Source organism: Apodemus sylvaticus, chromosome 18, assembly GCF_947179515.1.
Source record: "Apodemus sylvaticus chromosome 18, mApoSyl1.1, whole genome shotgun sequence".
Lineage (NCBI taxonomy): Eukaryota > Metazoa > Chordata > Mammalia > Rodentia > Muridae > Apodemus > Apodemus sylvaticus.
The window spans coordinates 27,460,842-27,480,184 of record NC_067489.1 but is presented as its reverse complement, the minus strand read 5'-3'; positions in this window follow the sequence as shown (position 1 = coordinate 27,480,184).

Sequence of the window (19,343 nt, the reverse complement as noted above, 5' to 3'; positions counted from 1 at the left end):
TTGAGATTTTTCTTTAAAAATATATTATTTATTTTGGCAGTGTTCACTAATATAGAGTACTTTTCATCAAATTCTTTTAAGAGTATACATTTTTTCCTTACATTTATTGACTCTTTGAGAATTTTGTGCAATGTGCTTTGGTCATATTCAACTTCATCTAACTAGCTTACCAAATAAGTAAGATTTCATAAGGCTTCTTCATATATAATTAGGTTACCCCTCATTTCTTCTACCTTGTTCCAAATCCTACAAAACTTTAAGCCTCCAGGATTCACCCACTTTTCCATATCATGTATGATGTACACCATTTTGTTTTATTAATGTTTTCAAAATTACTTTTTGAAATCATAATTACATAATTTCACCTACCCTTTACTCTTTACTTCAAGTTTTATTCTTTACTTCAAACTCCTCCACATGCTCCCAACTCTTTGTCCTCTTAAATTCATGGCCTCTTGTTTTAATAAACTTGGATTATAATATCTTAGGGTCCCGACAAATTCCTTTATGTGCCCTTCATTTTGTTAATGCCTTTTCCTGGTCTATCCAATTTCCCATACACTTAATTTCCAAGCATCTTTGAATATGTCTACTCTCAGTATTCCTTAATCTACTTATATTTCATTGATATTCTATTATTTCCCTATCTGTGAATACAATGGCCACTTCTAAAGTCCTAGCTTCTATATAGGCTTCATATTAAACACACAAAATAAAAGTTTTGGAAGCTTTGATCCTTATATATAAAAGAACACGCACAAGTTACCTTTTGGGACTTGGGTGACTACACACAGTTCAATTGTGCCTGTTCCATAGAGTAACTGGCAAAGTTTAAAATTAAATTTTTAAAATAATGTTGCACTATATGTGAATACTGTAATTTCATCCTCCACTCATCAGGCGATGATCACATAGGGGGATTATTCTCTGTAGCTGCAGTGACACGAGTGGCAAAGAGAGTTGATGTGCAAATGCCTCTGTAGTAAGAAGAAAATCCTTTGGCTTTGGATTTGGGTCACTTGGTAAAACTCTTTCTAGATTTGTAAAGCCACTTGACTGATTTCTTGAATCAGTGGGAGTCTACTAGTTTGGATTCCCATTGTATATGGGATTTGCTCTCCCACATTCACCCCAGCATTTGATGGCCTTTCTCAGTGGGTTGAGATAGAATCCTAATGAAATTCCAATCTCCATTTCCTTGATGGTTGAGGATTTTGAACAATTTTTTACAAGTATTTCTTCTTCTCTTCTTTTTCCTCCTCCTCCTTCTTCCTCTTCCTCTCCTTGCCTCTTGCTCCCCTTCCCCTTTATCCTTTAATTTTAACAATTTTTTTTTCTGTTTACTGACATAGCCCATTTATAATTAGGTTATTTGTTTCTTTGGTCTTTAGTTTTTGTGTTGTTTGAATATTGTAGACAGTAATACCATTTCAGATTTCCTCCGATTCTGTAAGCTGCCTCTTCATTTTGTTGATTTTTCTCTGTACACAGGAGTTTTTAATTTCTTGAGACTTCACCTGTCCACTGTTAGATCTCTTACTTGCCCTTGTCATCATATTTTGAACATTTCCTTATCTACCTAAAAATAAAAATGTGCTCCCTGTTTTTTTCTCCAGCAATTAGAGTATCTGGCGTTGTGCTGAAGACTATGATTCTTCTGAAGTTGAGTTTTGTTTAAGACCAATAGGTAATAATCTAGTTTCATTCTTCTTCCTGTTGATGTCCAGATTCCTCAGCACTATTATTTGAAAATGCTGTGCCTTCTCTCATATGTTTTATTAGTTTCTTAGATAAAAATAGTGGTAACTGCATGAACTTATATCAGAGTCCTTAGTACCCTTAGTCTATGCTTTTGTGTCAGAATCTTCCATTTTGGATTGTTTTGTTTCCACTGTATAACATGAAATTAGGTATGATAAAACTACCTACACAACAGTCTCTCCCATCAGGATTGCTTCGGCTGTTCTTGAACTCTTGTGCTCCCACATACATTTTAAAAGCTTTCCTGAGATTTCACCTTACACCAGTCAGAATGGCTAAGGTCAAAAACTCAGGAGACAGCAGGTGTTGGCGAGGATGTGGAGAAAGGGGAACACTCCTCCACTGCTGGTGGGGCTGTAAGATGGCACAACCACTTTGGAAATCAGTCTGGCAGTTCCTCAGAAAACTGGACTTGACACTTCTGAAGACCCTGCTATACCTCTTCTGGGCATATACCCAAAGGATTCCCCGGCATGCAATAAAGACACACGCTCCATTATATTCATAGCAGCCTTATTTATAATAGCCAGAAGCTGGAAAGAACCCAGAAGCCCCTCAAAGGAGGAATGGATACAGAAAATGTGGTATATTTACACAATGGAATATTACTCATCAATTAGAAACAATGAATTCACAAAATTTTTAGGCAAATGGTTTGATCTGGAAAATATCATCCTAAGTGAGGTAACCCAGTCACAAAAGAATACACATGGAATGCAATCTCTGATAAGTGGATATTAATTAGCCCAGAAGCCCTGAATACCCAAGGCACAAATCGCATAACAAATGACTCCCATGAAGAAGTATGGAGAAAGTCCTGATCCTGGAAAGGATTAATCTAGCATTGGAGGGGAATATAAGGACAGAGAAAAAAAGGAGGGAGGTGATTGGAGAATGGATGGAGAGAAGAAGGTTTATGGGACATATGGGGAGGGGGGGATCCGGGAAAGGGGAAATCATTTGGAATGTAAACACAGAATATAGTATATATATATAAAGCTTTCCTAAATCATGAAGACTGTCCAAGGTAATTCGAATTGGATTATGTTGAATCTGTGGGTGACTTTGAGGATAATGACCATTTTTTAAAATCATTTCTTCTGATGTATAATTATGGAAAATTTTCCAACTTCTAATGTCTTTTTAAATTTCTTCAGTATAATAATATGTTCACTGAGGAGGTTATTTGTTTACATGATTAGATATATTTCTAAGTATTATATTATTTTATGCTTATTATACAAGGGATTGTGTCCCTGCTTTCTCTTTCAATATGTTTGTTGCTGGTATATAGAAAGACTACTACTTTGTGCTAAAATTGGATTGGCTACTTTGGTGGAATTATTCATGAATTGAAAAGATTTGGATATCTTTAGGGTTTCTTTAGGGTTTCTAATGTATACAACCACACCATCTGTGAACAGGTATACTTTAGCTTCTTTACTAGTTGCCTCCCTTATGTTTCCTCTATTATTGTAGTACCTAAGATTTCAAACTACATAGGAGTTGTGTGAATGGAAACCTTTGTCCTTTTCCTGACTTTAATGGGAATGCTCTTAAATTTTCCTTTTTTCAAGGTGGTGTTGGTTGTAGATTTATCATGTACAGCCTTTATTGGTTTGAAGGATGATACCTTGTCTCTAGCCTCTCTGTGGCTTTTTAGCAAGAAAGGATGTTGAATTTTGTTAAATGCCTTTTTAGCATCATAGAGATACTTGTGTGATTTATGTCTTTGAATCCATTTTTTCAGTGTATTATATTTATTGATTTATGTGTGTTAAACCTCCCTGGATCCCTAGAATGAAGCAAACTTGATCTTGATGAATGAACTTTGTGATGGGATCTTAAATCTTGCTTGTCTGTATTTTACTTGTGAATTTTCTTCATCATAAAAATAGGTGTGTAATTTTCTTTTTATTGATATTATTATGTTTTATCTGGTTTTCTAATCAGAGGTAATGTGGTTTTATAAAAATATCTGAAATATTACTTCCTTTTCTTTTTATTGAATAGTTTCGGTTATGTTAGTGTTACGTCTTTGATGACCTGGTAGAATTCTGCAGTTTATTCTTTTACCTAGGCTTTTATTATTTAGGAAAAAAATACTTTTTTATAGGTCCTCCCCACCTCCATATCCCTTTAAATTCATGTTTTGCTTGTCTCTTTTAAAAGGCCTACAAAACAACGAATCAAAACAAAACCAAAAAGACAAAAATGCCAGACTATAACAACAAACAAAGCATATGTGTGTACTTTTGGTATTGAGAGGTTGTTAAATCCATCTCACTCCATAGGAGAAAATGGATTCGTCCTTTGCCAGCCGTTATAAATTGCAGATGGCTTCTTGGTTAGGGGCCTATGTCTCTTTCTCCATGTTGGTATTGTGTCTGGCTTGGAATTGTTCTTGAGTATGCTGTCCCAATCTCTGTGAGTTCACATATATAATGTCCTGTGTCTGGAAGATCTTGTTACCCTGGCATCACCTACTACTTCTGGCTCTTGTCCTTTGTTCCTCCTCTTCCCCCACAGATTCTGAGGCTTAATGTTAGGGTTTTGATTTAAAAAGTCCCTTTGAGAATTGAGAGATCTAAGGACTTTCACTGCATATACGTTCTCCAGCTGTGGATCTCTGTGTTAATTACCCTCTATTTCAAGAATACATTTATCTGATGAGGTTTGAGCAATGCACTGGGTTTGTTAACATTCTTTATCTTTTCATAGAGCCAACTCTGTGTTTCATTGATTCTTTGTATCGATTTCTTTTATTTCTATTTCATCAATTGCCTTCAACTTAATTGTTTCTCCTCATGTACTATTTAGGGATTTTTTCCCCATAGATTTATTATACATCATTAAACTATTTACTTGAAATTTCTGTACTTTTTGATGTACACACATAAAGGAATAAATTATACCTTTAGGACTATTTTCATTGTGTTATATAGATTTTGATTGGGAAGTTTTTAATTTCCTCATTATCTAGTCAGTAACCAATTATTTAATGGTACATTGTTTAATGTCCTTGAACTTGTGTGCTTTCTGTAATTTCTCTCCCTTTTAATATCTGGCTTCATTGTAGTGTGGTCAGATAGAATCAGGATGTTGTTTTAATCCCATGTATTTGTTACTACTTTCTTTGTTTCTTAATACATGGTCATTTTGGAGATAGTTTTCATGAGCTGCTGTAAGAAATATATTCTTTAGTGTTTGGGTAGAAAGTTCTAGAGATGTCCACTAAGTATATTTGCTTTATGGTTTCATTTAACTCTAAGAATTCGGGGTTGATAGTCTTGATAAATTGTGTATCTTAGTGTAATATTAATCTCTCCCACCATTACAGTACTGTAGTTAATAGTACAGTTATAGATGGTAGAATTTGTTCATGGCATTGGAAACTCCAGTGTTTGGACTATCTATTTTTGTGATATCTTCTTGGTGAGCTATTCTCTTACTATGTGTCAACTGAACACCTTATTCTTCTGATTAATTTAATCTGAAATTTATTTTGTTTGACATTGGAATAGCAGGCCTCTTGTGTTCTAATTCCATTTGTTTGAAATTTCTTTTTACACTCAAATGGTTCTACCTTTGACAGTAAGATGTGTTTCTTGGAGGCAACCAACCATGGATTTTATTGTCCTTTCTGCTAGTCTTTATCATTGAACTAAAACCATTAATATCTATTATAATTGGGAGTTATGTACTAAATTCTGTTATGTGATTGAATTTGTTTTCTTAGACCTACTTTGATTAACTATCCTAGTATCATTTATTTTCACCATTTTTGTTTTGTTTGTTCTTCTCTTCAAACTGAAATATTCCTTCAAGTACCTTTAGTATATTTGGCTAAATAGTCATGTATACCTATATTCTGTTGCATCATGGGCAGTTTTAATTTATCCTTCAAATATAATAGGAAATATTGTTTGAATTACTAGTTATAGTTGATTATTGTGGTGGTCTCTCAGACAATTTGAATACAATACTTCTGACTTCAAAAGTTTCTAGGCAAAAATCAGATCTCATTCCTATGAGTTTCCCTTTGTATCTGACTTAGTTCTTCCCTCTTAAACCTTTCAATACATTTTGGTTTATTCGGTTGTTTATTTGTGTCATATAAGAATGCTATACAGTCACTAAAATGTTTATATGCCTTTGAGTTCTCTATGTTGAGTTTTACTCATGCTATTCTCTGTAAGCAATAATGCTATAGGATTGGTTATTTTGTGATGGATATATTGTTGTGTTTTTGTGGTAGGACTTATCCATCTGTATTTAAAATGTTGGTTGTCTTTTGGTATGAGATTTTAGCACAGAAATCTAGAATCCCAAAGGGAGAGTGATGAATTGGATAGCATGATGTTGTTTTCAGATTAGGCATAGGCTGTGGTTTCTCATAAGGTAGGATACCCTATTGAGTCCAGATTTCTGTCAGAACCTTAGAGTGATAGGTCCTGGGAGAGCTCATGGAATGGATACACAATGCAGGATCAGGGATGAAGACAAGAAATACTATTGGGTTTATCTACCAAATCAGTGCAGAAGTATTATGTGGAACATATGGAATATATAGACACAGATTGTAGTTTCAGGGTCAGGGTTATAGAGAGGGTCACTTGCAGGAGACAGAGTGACCAGATGAAGTGGCTGAGGTAATATGGATTGGAGGAAGAATAGACTTAGCACTTCAATAAGTGAGTCTAGTTACAGTTGAGAAAGGAGAAATCTGGACCACAAGAGCATCATCAAATTTTGCTGATATCACAGGATAACAGATGCTACATTTTTCCTCAAATGCCACAAAATAAGAGCAACAGGCTTTCACTCAAATTTTCTATGTTAGCTTTTATACTTTCTTCCTTTGGTGCCAGTGACACACTGATTTGGAAGAAATAGTATCTGGGAGTTCTCCAAAGTAGGACTGAGGTACAGTGTAGAACTGGTGGGAACAAGGATGAAATTGGCAGTATGCTTGATCCATCAAACTGTGAGCCAAAGGATGACAGTCAAGAGCTTGAGAATAAGGGGTTTTATTGTTTGTTCTTGCTGCACATAGAGGGGTAAATGTAGACAGAACATCATCAGCTTCAAGAATAGGCTTGTTTCCTGTTCAGGCATATTTATAATTTGGACCTCGGAAAATGTTGGGAGGGTGGGAAGGACTATCTAGTTTACATTGTTTGCTAACATCTGTATCAGCCAAGGATGCTCAAGTGATGCTTTCAAGAATACTCTGCATCTTCATAATGTCACTGGGTGTTATATATTATATTCTAGTTAATCTTACTCCATGTCTACCATTGTTCTTTCCTATTTTCCATGTTAATTATAGAATTATGCTGTCTGTATGCATGTGTGTAACTATCTTACAAGTGGAATTAGAAAATATAAAAATAAATTTGTTTGACTGAAAAGAAAATTTTAAACAATTACTCCATACTATTTTTGTCTGTTGTTGTATATCAAGGTTCTGAACTTCTATTTTCATAGCACATACATCATGAATGAAGTTATTTTCTGTCTATAGCTAGAAGGATAAATGTTTTATTATTGGTTAGTGCAAATCTATGAAATTCCAGTCATTTTTCATCTTCTTGAACCTATATGCCGGCCACAATTAAATGTTGTCCTTTATAAGAGTTACGGTCTTATGGTATCTTGGTCATGGTATCTTTTCCGAACAATAGAAATCCAAACTAAGACATACATTAACAAATTGACTACACTCTTTTGTATATAGCATAGAATTTTCTAATGTTTGCCCTTCTAAGTAACTTTTGACAACACTGCTCAATCTTTAATACTTTTTATATGCATAAAGATGCTATATTAAATAAAATTTGGGAAATCTTACATAAAAATTAGAACTTAAGGATCTTTAACTGTGAAAAGTAGGTGCATAAATTAATAGTTTATTGTTTATAATTTGTACATCATTCATATTAAATATGAAGCTCTTTGGCAATATTAAAAATGTCAGTTATCTTACTAAGTGAAAAAGAGATTTCTTATGACATACCCTTGAATATTCTCCATGTATCCATTATTTTCTAATGTATTACCTTTCTGGTATTGCAGAACATTTGATATTTCAAAACATTTCAATTTTTTTCAGTAAAACATTTCAAAATTTTTATTGAATTAAAAGTAAATGACACATAATTAAGAAAATTATGCTTCTTGAGTATTGTAAAATGTAACTTCTTTGGCCATTTTTGTGTGGAATAAGACTTGTGAGACAGTTCCTTATCTGTAGATGAAAATTATATCCTGTTTATTTATCTATCTATGGATCTGTCTGTCTGACTGTCTATCTAATATATCTTTGGACCTTGGTAAAAGGAGAAAACCTGTATTCACCACTCTCTTCAGTAATGGCCAGGATCATTAGTGATGTTTTCTTTCATTTAAGCCATCATATCGATCTTAGAATACTCAGGAGAGGCTGTTATGAGAATTTAGGGCTTCTATAGTCTGTGTGTAGTGCAGGTACCCAATTTCTTTTCTGTATACCTCTGGTCTAGTGCAGATAAGTTCTTTTATTTTATAGTCTCTATCATGTTCTTTATTTTCTAGAACCTAAAATATACACTAATTTTTACACATACTCTTTCTCTTATTTCTGTGTCTTTCCTCAACTGGTAAATTCTGTTATACTTTTAAGATCAAATTCAAATTTATCATACAATTTTATTGATCTGTTCAGTTTTATCAGTAAATATGGGTGTCCACTTAAAATTTTAAAAATAGCTCTTACACATACATATACACACATAAATATATGTATGCACATACTTAGGTCTTAGACAGCCTGGGTTATTTATACAATAAAAACTGGATTTTTCTCTCCTTATTCCAAATGAGGAGACAGTTGTTCAGTATATGGCTGCTCATCATGTGCTCTGACATTTACCCTGACATTATGATGCATTTATCAGATATTACTGTCTCATGTTCTTCAGGAGTACATAGCTTTGACTACTACAGTTTAGGCAAATTATTTCCACAGTGGGCACTGGGGTTCTCAATGAAAGTACTTTCTATAGGCCAAAGAACAAAACACAGAAACAATTTAAGGAGGAGGACTGTCATCTTTCACACAGATTACCAAAAGCACTCCTTAGAGTTTGTTATGGCTTGTATATAAAATGTTACCTTCAGGCTCATGTATTTAAGTACTTAGTACACAAATGGACATCCTATTATATGGTGTTCTAGAAACATTAGGTGTTGTAGGCCAACTTGAAGATATATGTCCTTGGTCACTGTACCTTGTCACTTTTCCCACTCCATCTTCTCTTTAGTCATCAAGTGAGAGACCTTATTCTACTACATGCTCCCCTTCAGAGAATGTTGCCAGTTTTATTTCTGGCACTGATAAAAATGACCCTTAGTGAAACCTTTAAAATCACCAGTCAGTTTTTTCCCTCTTCTTCTAAGTTGTTCTGTCAAGTATTTAGATCACTGAAATAAATGTCTGAGAGAGTTAATCAATTGTCAGTCATTGACTGGCAATAAACAATTAGCTTACAAGTATAAATAAATGTATAAATGCTTATTTAAAAAAAAAGAAAATTAGCCTTCACTTATCAGTTTCTGATCCCACAAGCTGAAAAAAATGCCATATAAAAAAGCCAAGGTGTCCATCTAACATTATACCACCTTTCCCATCTTCTATACTCATGGGGACAGGATTTATTTTAGCTCACAATTTTAGGTTACAGACCCTAATTTTTGCTATGTTAAGTCAGCAAAGCCTTGAAGCAATCCCACTACATTACAGTCAAAAACAGAGAAATGCATCTTTATATTTGTCATGATCTGTTCTCTGTCTACACTCTTAGAAAATTTAGGATTCAAAGTGGAAAATTAGAACCCAAGGTGCTGCCTAGGATGAGGCCAGCTCTCCATCCATCAGCTAATAACCCCACATAGACCAACCCATAGAGTAACCCCAATCAGAAAAGGCTTTGCTGAGAATTGTTTCAAGGAAATTGTAAATTGCAGCAATTTGACTAAACTAACCATCATCTTAAACTTTCATGATCTCTGAGCATTCCTGCTTTGTAATGCCTAAACCTCGGTAAACTAACATTCCATGATGTTTTTTCTCATTCTTCAATAACATGTCTAATCAGAATACGCCTTTATGGTTAGGTCAGTTCTTTTCCATACCTCTTATTTTAAATGGAAAAAAAAAAAACCAACCTTCCCTCTTGATTCTGTATTGTAACCATCCTGGCAAGAATGAAGATATTTTACAGAAATTCTTATGTCCCTCCCTTTGGATTATCAGATTATCACACAATGGACCAGGGACAATTGGAATTTCCCCAGGAATTTCATGCTGGGAGAAGAAAAGGCCTGGGATTCTGATGCTAGTAAAAGGTGTATCTTGTTTCCTAGGAAACACATTTTGACCACTTGTCAGACCATCTTGCTTTAGAGATGGGGCATGGAATAATGGTAGGTGGAAATATATCTCTAATAAGGCATTTAATAATTTATTCTTCTTACCATGCATTTAAACTTGAACCTTATATCAGTTAACAACTGACAGTCAGAAGAGGCTTCTATACCTCCTTTTTTGTCTACCAATGAGGCTACATTACATAAAACTTTTCCTCCTTCTTTATCATTTTTATGGGTTATTTTATTTATTTGCATTTCAAATGTTTTCACCTTTCCCAGTTCATACTCTGCAAAATCCCTATCCTATCCCCCTCACCCCCTGCTTCTATGAAGGCTCTATTTCCTACACTAGGAAATAGAGCCTTCACAGGACTAAGGGCCTTCCCTCCCATTGATGCCAGATAAGGCCATCCTCTGCTACATATGCAGCTGGAGCCATGGGTCTCTCCATGTGTACTCTTTGGTTGGTGGTTTAGTCCTTGGGCGCTCTGGGTGTGTGTGTGGATGTGGTTGATATTGTTTTTCTTCCTATGGGGTTGCCCACCACTTCAGTTCCTTCAGTCCTTCCTCTAACTTCTTCATTAGGGTGCCCACACTCAGTTGGCTGTGAGCATCCACATCTGTATTGGTCAGGCTCAGGCAGAGCCTCTCAGGTGTCATCTGTATGGCTCCTGCCAACAAGTACTTCTTGGCATCAGCAATAAGTGTCTGGGTTTGGTGTCTGCATATAGAATTGATCTCCAGGTAGGGTAGTCTCTGGATTGCTTTTCCTTCAATCTCTGCTCCACTCTTTGTCCCTTTATTTCCTTTAGACAGGAGTAATTCTGTGTTAATAATTTTGAGATAGGGTGGTGGCCCCATCCCTTAACCAGGTGCCACCTAATCTCTGGATATTAGGTTCTTTCTTCCCCTTGTAGCTTATTTCAGCTAATGTTATCTCCCTTAGGTCCTGGGAGCCTCTTACTTTCCTGGCATTTGGGACATTCTCATCATTGCCTCATCATTGCCTTTTAAGTATGTGTAATTGTGCCTGTTTCTTAGGGAGTGTGAGTGCCTAGACTCTGACCATAACAACTCACAATAAAGCAGTCCATCTCAGGAAACAGCAGGTTTTGGTGAGGATGTGGAGAAAGAGGAACACTCCTTCACTGCTGGTGGGATTGTAAGATGGTACAACCACATGGAAATCAGTCTGGCGGTTCCTAAGAAAACTGGGCATACCACTTACGGAGGACCCTGCTATACCTCTCCTGGGCATATACCCAGAGGATTCCTCAGCATTCAATAAGGACGCATGCTCCACTATGTTCATAGCAGCCTTATTTATAATAGCCAGAAGCTGGAAAGAACCCAGATGTCTCTCAATGGAGGAATGGATACAGAAAATGTGGTATATATACACAATGGAGTACTATTCAGCAATTAAAAACAATGAATTCATGATTTTTTTAGGCAAATGGATAGAACTGGAAAATATCATCCTAAGCGAGGTAACACAATCACAAAAGAATACACACGGAATGCAATCATTGATAAGTGGATATTAATTAGCCCTGAAGCTCTGAATACTGAAGACACAATTAACATATCAAATGATGCCCATGACTGAGAAAGAAGAGGGCCCTAATCCTGGAAAGGCTTGATCCAGCATTGTAGGGGAGGACCAGGACAGAGAAAAGGGAGGGGGAAAGATAGGATAATGGATGGAGAGAAGGGAATTATGGGACATATGGGAAGGGGGGAACTGGGAAAGGGGAAAGCTTTTAGAATGTAAACAAAGAATATAGAAAATGAATATTAAAAAAAAACAATACAGCAGTCCATTCTTCTATCTTACTTGTCTCTTTTATTCACAAGTATATGGGAATCAAAAGCATGTTTTCCATCCAGCGATATTAAGCTGAAGCTCTCTAGGAGGAACTGTGGACAAGTGCTGCTGACAGAACATGGCTGGCATGCGGGTCCTGTCTACCAGTGCCTTCAGAGCATCACAGCTGCTGTTGAAATGTAAAGCCTTCAGGTGAGTAAAGAAGAATCATTTTGAGAAAACATGCTGCCCTGTGAGTAAATCAAAATATTTAGACCTTCCTACTGCACAACGATTGCAGGGGCTGCGGCAGGTGCAAAGGCAAGCAATTATCCTCACTTACAGCCTTCCAGACAGTCACAGAATTTGTTGATTCTTTTGTATGACAAGTTACAAGGAGGATGGCTATACTGAATATTTGCTCCCTGTGAATATACAATGCTGAGTCTTGAAATGAGGCCTTGACTGAACCACAGAGCAGAATCTCGTGAATTAATCAAACATAGCAGTTTCTTTGTTGAGCCCAGCTCTCTGCTGTTCTCACAGAAATGAAAAAAATCCAGCCACTGCAAAGCTCTAGCATCTAGACAACTTTACAAAAAGTCACTATGTTGCTGTAAATAGGCAGTGGGGTCTATCTTCCTAGGAGTTGTTTATTTGGAGGTTCTAAAGCCCTCTTATGCGTTTGAATCTGTGCTAAGAGAGGACTCTGGAATAAATAACTTCCTTCCTTTTAGCTGTTTTTGTTATTGAGATGGACTCAGCTTGCTTCCTAATTTCATTTAATCCTACAAAAGGGCAACATTTCAGGTTATGAAACTGATTCAGAAACTCTGTGAACAGCCAGTAGTCACCACTACAGAGAAAGACAGACAGGCATACACACACACACACACACACACACAGAGAGAGAGAGAGAGAGAGAGAGAGAGAGAGAGAGAGAGAGAGAGAGAGAGAGAGAGAGAGAGAGAGAGAGAGTCTATATGTAGTATTTTCAAAATTTCCCAAGATTGTAGTCAGCAGAAAACACAAAGCATTTCTTTGATATCAATTGAAAAGATAAAGGAAATCTAAGAATATTATACACAACTACAGGCACCCAAGCTTACTGCAACCTTCTATGGTAATTTAGAATTCTAGAAATTACCAAATGATTCTTTAAGTGTTTTGTGTTTGTTTGTTTGTTTGTAGAGAAAAAAATTTGGACTTTACTCAAAGATGCACAGTCCCATTATTCCCACTCATTGTCATTTAAGCAAAGTTTCTGACCATTCTACAGAGAAGCATCCAGTCTACTTCCTCTATAATAAATCTTCAGCCCCTCACAAGACAGCTGGAGAGGTAAGTAGAAGCACATCAGCTAAGATGAAATTTATGAACCTCATGGAGTTTACCTCAAGTACCAAAGAGAAAGGACGTAAGTAAAGGAATAGCAAGATGTTGTTGAGGTTTGCCTGAGACAGGAGAGTGTTCTGAGTGGTGGTCAGGAGTCCTATTTGTGACCTGATCTGAATAGATAGACTTTTTAACCTATGTGGACTGAGTGAAATTTTGTATCAATTTTGAAAAATTGAGGATCTTATTGAGACTGTGACTGTGAAATATAACCCTCACTCTTCATGCAGGAAAGGGCTGCCCACAATCTTGTTTGTATCAGTGACCTTCACAGTAGATAGCTGGTACTCAGAAAACACAAAATTTTCATATTCAAAATGATGGCAGCACTGGAAGCCATTTTTATTTGGAAAGGAACCAAATTAACAACAGTCTTTAAAATAGAGGCACAGAAAAAAAAATGTTGTAAACAGACATATGTTTGCCCAGAAGCAATACCAAGCATATGAGCCTTCTCTAGCCCTCTGCCTATTTCAGATTCTGTCTGGCTACCTGCATATCCCACAGAGGATAACTCTAAAGATTTTGATAGCTTTACAAAGAAGCTGTAAGAGCAATGGTCCAGATTCTCTGCTGGCACATATTTTTCTCTCTACACAGCCTTCTTCAAATTCAGGTCCTCCTGCTCACTGAGACAGAATCATGATGGGGTCCAGTTTTGCTCTTTCTCCCGGGAAGGTGGCAGCCACACTTTTGCTCCAAGGCAGCTGTTAGCTCTCGAATTTATTTGGCAAGTGCCTGCTAACACAAGGTGCTGGGATGGATTTCAGAATACCAGCTACTGCCTTAATCACTGTGCAGCAGGCAAACTAAAGCATGTGGAGTCTCTAAATTGAGGCTTGCCAGATAATCCCCATGAGACTTTTGGTTTGGGGAAGAGAGCTGATTGAACATAAGTGTGCTGTCTGTTTATACCCCTCTTGTTCTTTGCTTTGGGATAGTTTTCTATGGAGCTGCCTATAATGGAAGTTCCTAGAAACATTTCATCCACATGAATCACACTGGCAGATTCTGGAGCATCAATACTGGTCCCAATTTTTTTTTTTTGTGATTGTCCCATCAGTGTGAAATCTTACCTGTCCTCAATTTGGCACACACATTCCCCTGAGTATAAGATGGCCTCATTCATAGAATCAAACTTGAGGTTTCCTTAGAGATTCTCAGGAAAATATCATGAAGAGGCTTCAGGAAGCAAAGACCAGGGAAAGTATTCCTAGAGTCTAGGAGGCAAGATATAAACCTAAAACAATATAGATCTCAGTTTTATTGAGATCTCTCTCTCTCTCTCTCTCTCTCTCTCTCTCTCTCTGTGTGTGTGTGTGTAACATTTAAAAGTAAAAAGAAAAAATCAGAACTTCAGTAATATAGAATGTAAGACAATCAAAATGAAGAAAATATATTTTCACTATGATCATGTAACCACAAGATATTTCTGCATGGATTTGATAAGAATTAAAATATTCACTATGTTTTGTTTATATAACTTAGTTTTAACTTTCCCTTATAATAACAATACACCAGACTGATCTCAGACAGGGAATTAGGGGAAACTTAGATATATAGTTGGGGTTATGGACTTATTAGTGTCAAGGACAGACAGACAAACAACAAGACAAATATTATAATGAAATTCATACTTTAGCATCAAGGACAGACAGGGGGCTCTGAAGAGGAGAAATCAAGATAAACTTAAAAGAGAGTTTCTTATGCCTTTCTGAATAAAAGGGATTTATAGATCCAGCCTGGATCTCTGGTTCCTGACAGGAGGCAGGGAAAGGAGTCAAGAAAGGGTATGTGGCCACCAAACCTGCTTTGATTTAATGCATTTTTGTAGATGAGACAATTTGACAACTGTGAATCTAATAGTTAATGACTTTGTAGAGTTCCTGTTAATATCTATGACAGAGGAATTGATGCTGCATGGATTGTGGCCTAGGCAACAGCTTATTCTATCCTTAAATGCCTACAATCCCATGCTTACAGCTTCTGATAGATTACATGAGTGATAAGCTTATAAGTCAATCTATTAAGACAGTAGTGTCTAAACTTTTCATATTATATACTGTAAAGAATTTCTCTTTATTCTCTCTTCCTCATCTTTCTGTGTATTTTTTCTTGTATATATATATACATATATATGTGTATATATTATCATCCAATATATATCCCATATATCTCATATAAATACAATTTACTCTGTAAACTATCATATGTGAATATATTAATGTATATGCATATACTAATAGTAACTACATATTATATATAAAATGGAAGCATATATATGATATAAGTTATGTGAGATCATTAATATAGGGTTAATTATTAAGTAATAAAATATATATATTTTATAAATCTAGTTACTTTTCACCAATTATCAATGAACTATCTTATCTGAACTATATAAAAGTATTCGGTCGGGCTCCACCATCTTGGCTCTTGGACTGACTGGACAGGAAGCACCAGCTACACAGAGATATCCCGAGTCTAACATCACTTGGGACGTAGCCTATCAGGCTTCTGCCTGCACCCAGGGCCTGGGCAGCTCTGCGAGCCATCTGCATGCCAGCCCTACACTGGGCTGTTTGCCCTGACTAGTGATCGGAGCCTGGAGGTGGTCCGCTTGGCACCCACCATCTTTGCTCCCTTCTGGACCAGACAGGCAACACCAGGTACACAGAGACGACCGAAGTATAACATTGCTTGGGGCAAGGCACATCAGGGCACCCAAGAGTAGGGCAGCCTATCAACAATCTGTGCCAGGGGAAACACAGTCATCCAGTGATGCAGAATTAGCCTTACAGGCTCACAGGATATTCAAGCAACAGCCAGTGACAACAGGACCAACTAATGCCAGAGATAATCAGATGGCAAAAGGCAAATGTAGGAATGTTACTAACAGAAATCAAGGCAATATGGCAGCATCTAAACCCAATTCTCCAACAACAGCAAGTCCTGGATACTCCAGCACACCAGAAAAACATGATTTGGATTTAAAATCACTTATGATGATGCTATAAGAGGATTACAAGAAGGGCATAAATAAATCTCTTAAAGAAATACAGGAGAACATGAATAAGGTAGAAGCCCATACAAAAAAAAAATCACTTAAGGAAATGCAGGGAAATTGGGTCAACAGGCAGAAGTTAAGAAAGAGGAAGCAAAAATCTCTTAAAGAAATATAGGAAAACACAAGCAAACAAGTGAAGGAACTGAGCAAAACCATCCAGGATCTAAAATCAGAAGTGAAGGAACTGAGCAAAACCATCCAGGATCTAAAATCAGAAGTAGAAACAACTAAGAAATCACAAAGGGAGACAACTTTAGAGATAGAAAACCTTGGGAAGAAATCAGGGGTCATAGGTGCAAATATCGACAACAGAATACAAGAGATAGAAGAAAGAAACTCAAATGCCACAGATACCATAGAAAGTAGTCAAAGAAAATTCAAAATGCAAAAAACTTATAACCCAAAATATCCAGAAAATCCAGAACACAATGAGAAGACCAAACCTAAGGATTATAGTCATAGATAAGAGTGAAGATTTACAATGTGAAGGTCCAGCAAATATCCTCAACAAATTTATGGAAGAAAACTTACCTAACATAAAGAGAGAGATGCCCATGAGTTTACAAGAAGCCTACAGAATGCCAAACTGACTGGACCAGAACAGAAATACATCCAGTCACATAATAATTAAAACCCCAAATGTACTTAACAAAGAACGATATTTAAAGCGGTAAGAGAAAAAGGCCAAGTAACATATAAAGGAAGACCTATCAGAATTACACCAGACTTCTCACCAGAGAACATGAATGCTAGAAGATCCTGGGCAGATCTCATACAGGCTCTAAGGTGTAATGCCAGCCAAGACTACTATACCCAGCAAAACTCTCAATCACCATAGATGGAGAAACCAAGATATTCCATAAAAAAACAAATTTATACAATATCTTTCCACAAACCCAGCCCTACAAAGGATGATAGGTGGAAAACACCAATACAAGGAGAGAAACTACACCCTGGAAAAAGCAAGATAGTAACCTTTATTCATCAAACCCAAAAGAAGATAACTACTCAAATATAAAAATAACATAAAAAATAACAGGGAGTAATAATCACTATTCCTTAGTATCTCTTAACATCAATGGACTCAATTCCTCAATAAAAAGACATAGACTAACAGACTGGATACATAAACAGGACCCTACATTTTGCTGCATACAGGAAACACACCTCAGTGTCAAAGACAAACACTACCTTAGAATAAAAGGCTGTAAGACAATTTTACAACAAAATGGTCTCAGGAAACAAACCGAAGTAGCTATTCTAATATCAGATAAAACTGACTTTCAACCTAAAGTCATCAAAAGAGACACGGAAGGACACTTCTTGCTGTTCAAAGGAAAAAATCCACCAAGAATAACTCTCAATTCTGAACACCTATGCTCCAAATGCAAGGGCACCCTTATTTGTAAAAGAAACTTAACTAAAATTCAAAGCACACATTGTACCTAACACAATAATTGTGGGTGACTTCAACACTCCACTCTCTTCAATGGACCAATCAGGAAAACAGAAACTAAATAGGGACACAGTGAAACTAATTGAAGCTTTGGACCAATTGAATTTAACATATATATATATATATATATATATATATATAAAACATTTCATCCTAAGGCAAAAGAATATACCTTTTTCTCAGCACTTCAAGGTACCTTCTCCAAAATTGACCATATAATTGGTCACAAGACAGACCTCAACAGATATAAGATTATACTAATCCCATGCCTCCTATCACTATGGAGTAAGAGTGTTCTTCAATAGGAATCATCATCATCATCATCATCATCATCAACAACAACAACAACAGAAAGTCCACATACACACGGAAGTTGAACAATTCTCTACTCAATGATACCTTAGTAAAGGAAGAAATAAAGAAATCAATGACTTTTTAGAATTTAATGATTCTTTTAGTAGGCATAACTGTTACACAATGGGTTTGCATTTTTCATGCTCTTGATATATATCTTTCTATCTTTATGTATTTCATTTTTGTTCAGAGCTTTTTCATCTATTTTGAAACAGAACTTTTAAAAATTACACTTAATAATTTAATATATACTAAAAATATTTTCATTTCTGTATTCTGCAAATGGAACCTGATTTAGGCTTTTGAAATCTCAAAGTCCATACCTAGTGATACACTTTGTTGCGTTGTTCTAACACTTCACAAATAATGCCATTCCATGATGTTTAAGTACTCATATATATGGGTCTATAGGGGAGGCATTCTTATTTAAAACCACCACACTTTCCCAATCTCTTTCTCATACACACCACTTAGTCTAGATAGTGATGGCTATGTATACATAGGGATAGGGCCATTTAGTAGATCATGTAACCTACTAGGGACCATACTTCTTAGAAGAATGACTCCTCACTCACCAGAGCTATCAGTTGCCTATAACTCCTCAGCTAGAGACAGAACCAGAAAATATTTTTTTCCTCAGAAATCCTTCCCAGCTTCTGTGTCTTGCAGTCTTTCTTGGTAGTCTATGAGCATTAGGGTGTGTATGGGGAGTAATATAGATATTCCACTTAGGCTTAAGCATTCTGTAGTCAACTTGTTGTATATAGACCAGTTTCATGTCTCTGTATTAACTATTGCCCACTGCAAAAAGAAACTTCTTTAGTGAAAGTGAGAGATGCACTACTTAGTGATAAGTATGTAAAGGTCACTTTGTTGCTACATCCATTTAGCAAAATAATAGCATTAAAATTGCTTCTCATGGCCTATGAACAGTTCTTGGCCAGGTTTACAGTACAAGGCAAGAGGGTTCCATTGGAACAGGTTTCAAATCTAGGCATACAATGATTGAGTATGCCCATAACCATCATGCTGCCATTGCTTTGGTAAAGATGTCAGGACAGTTGTTACTGTAGTATGTAGGTGACTGAGAC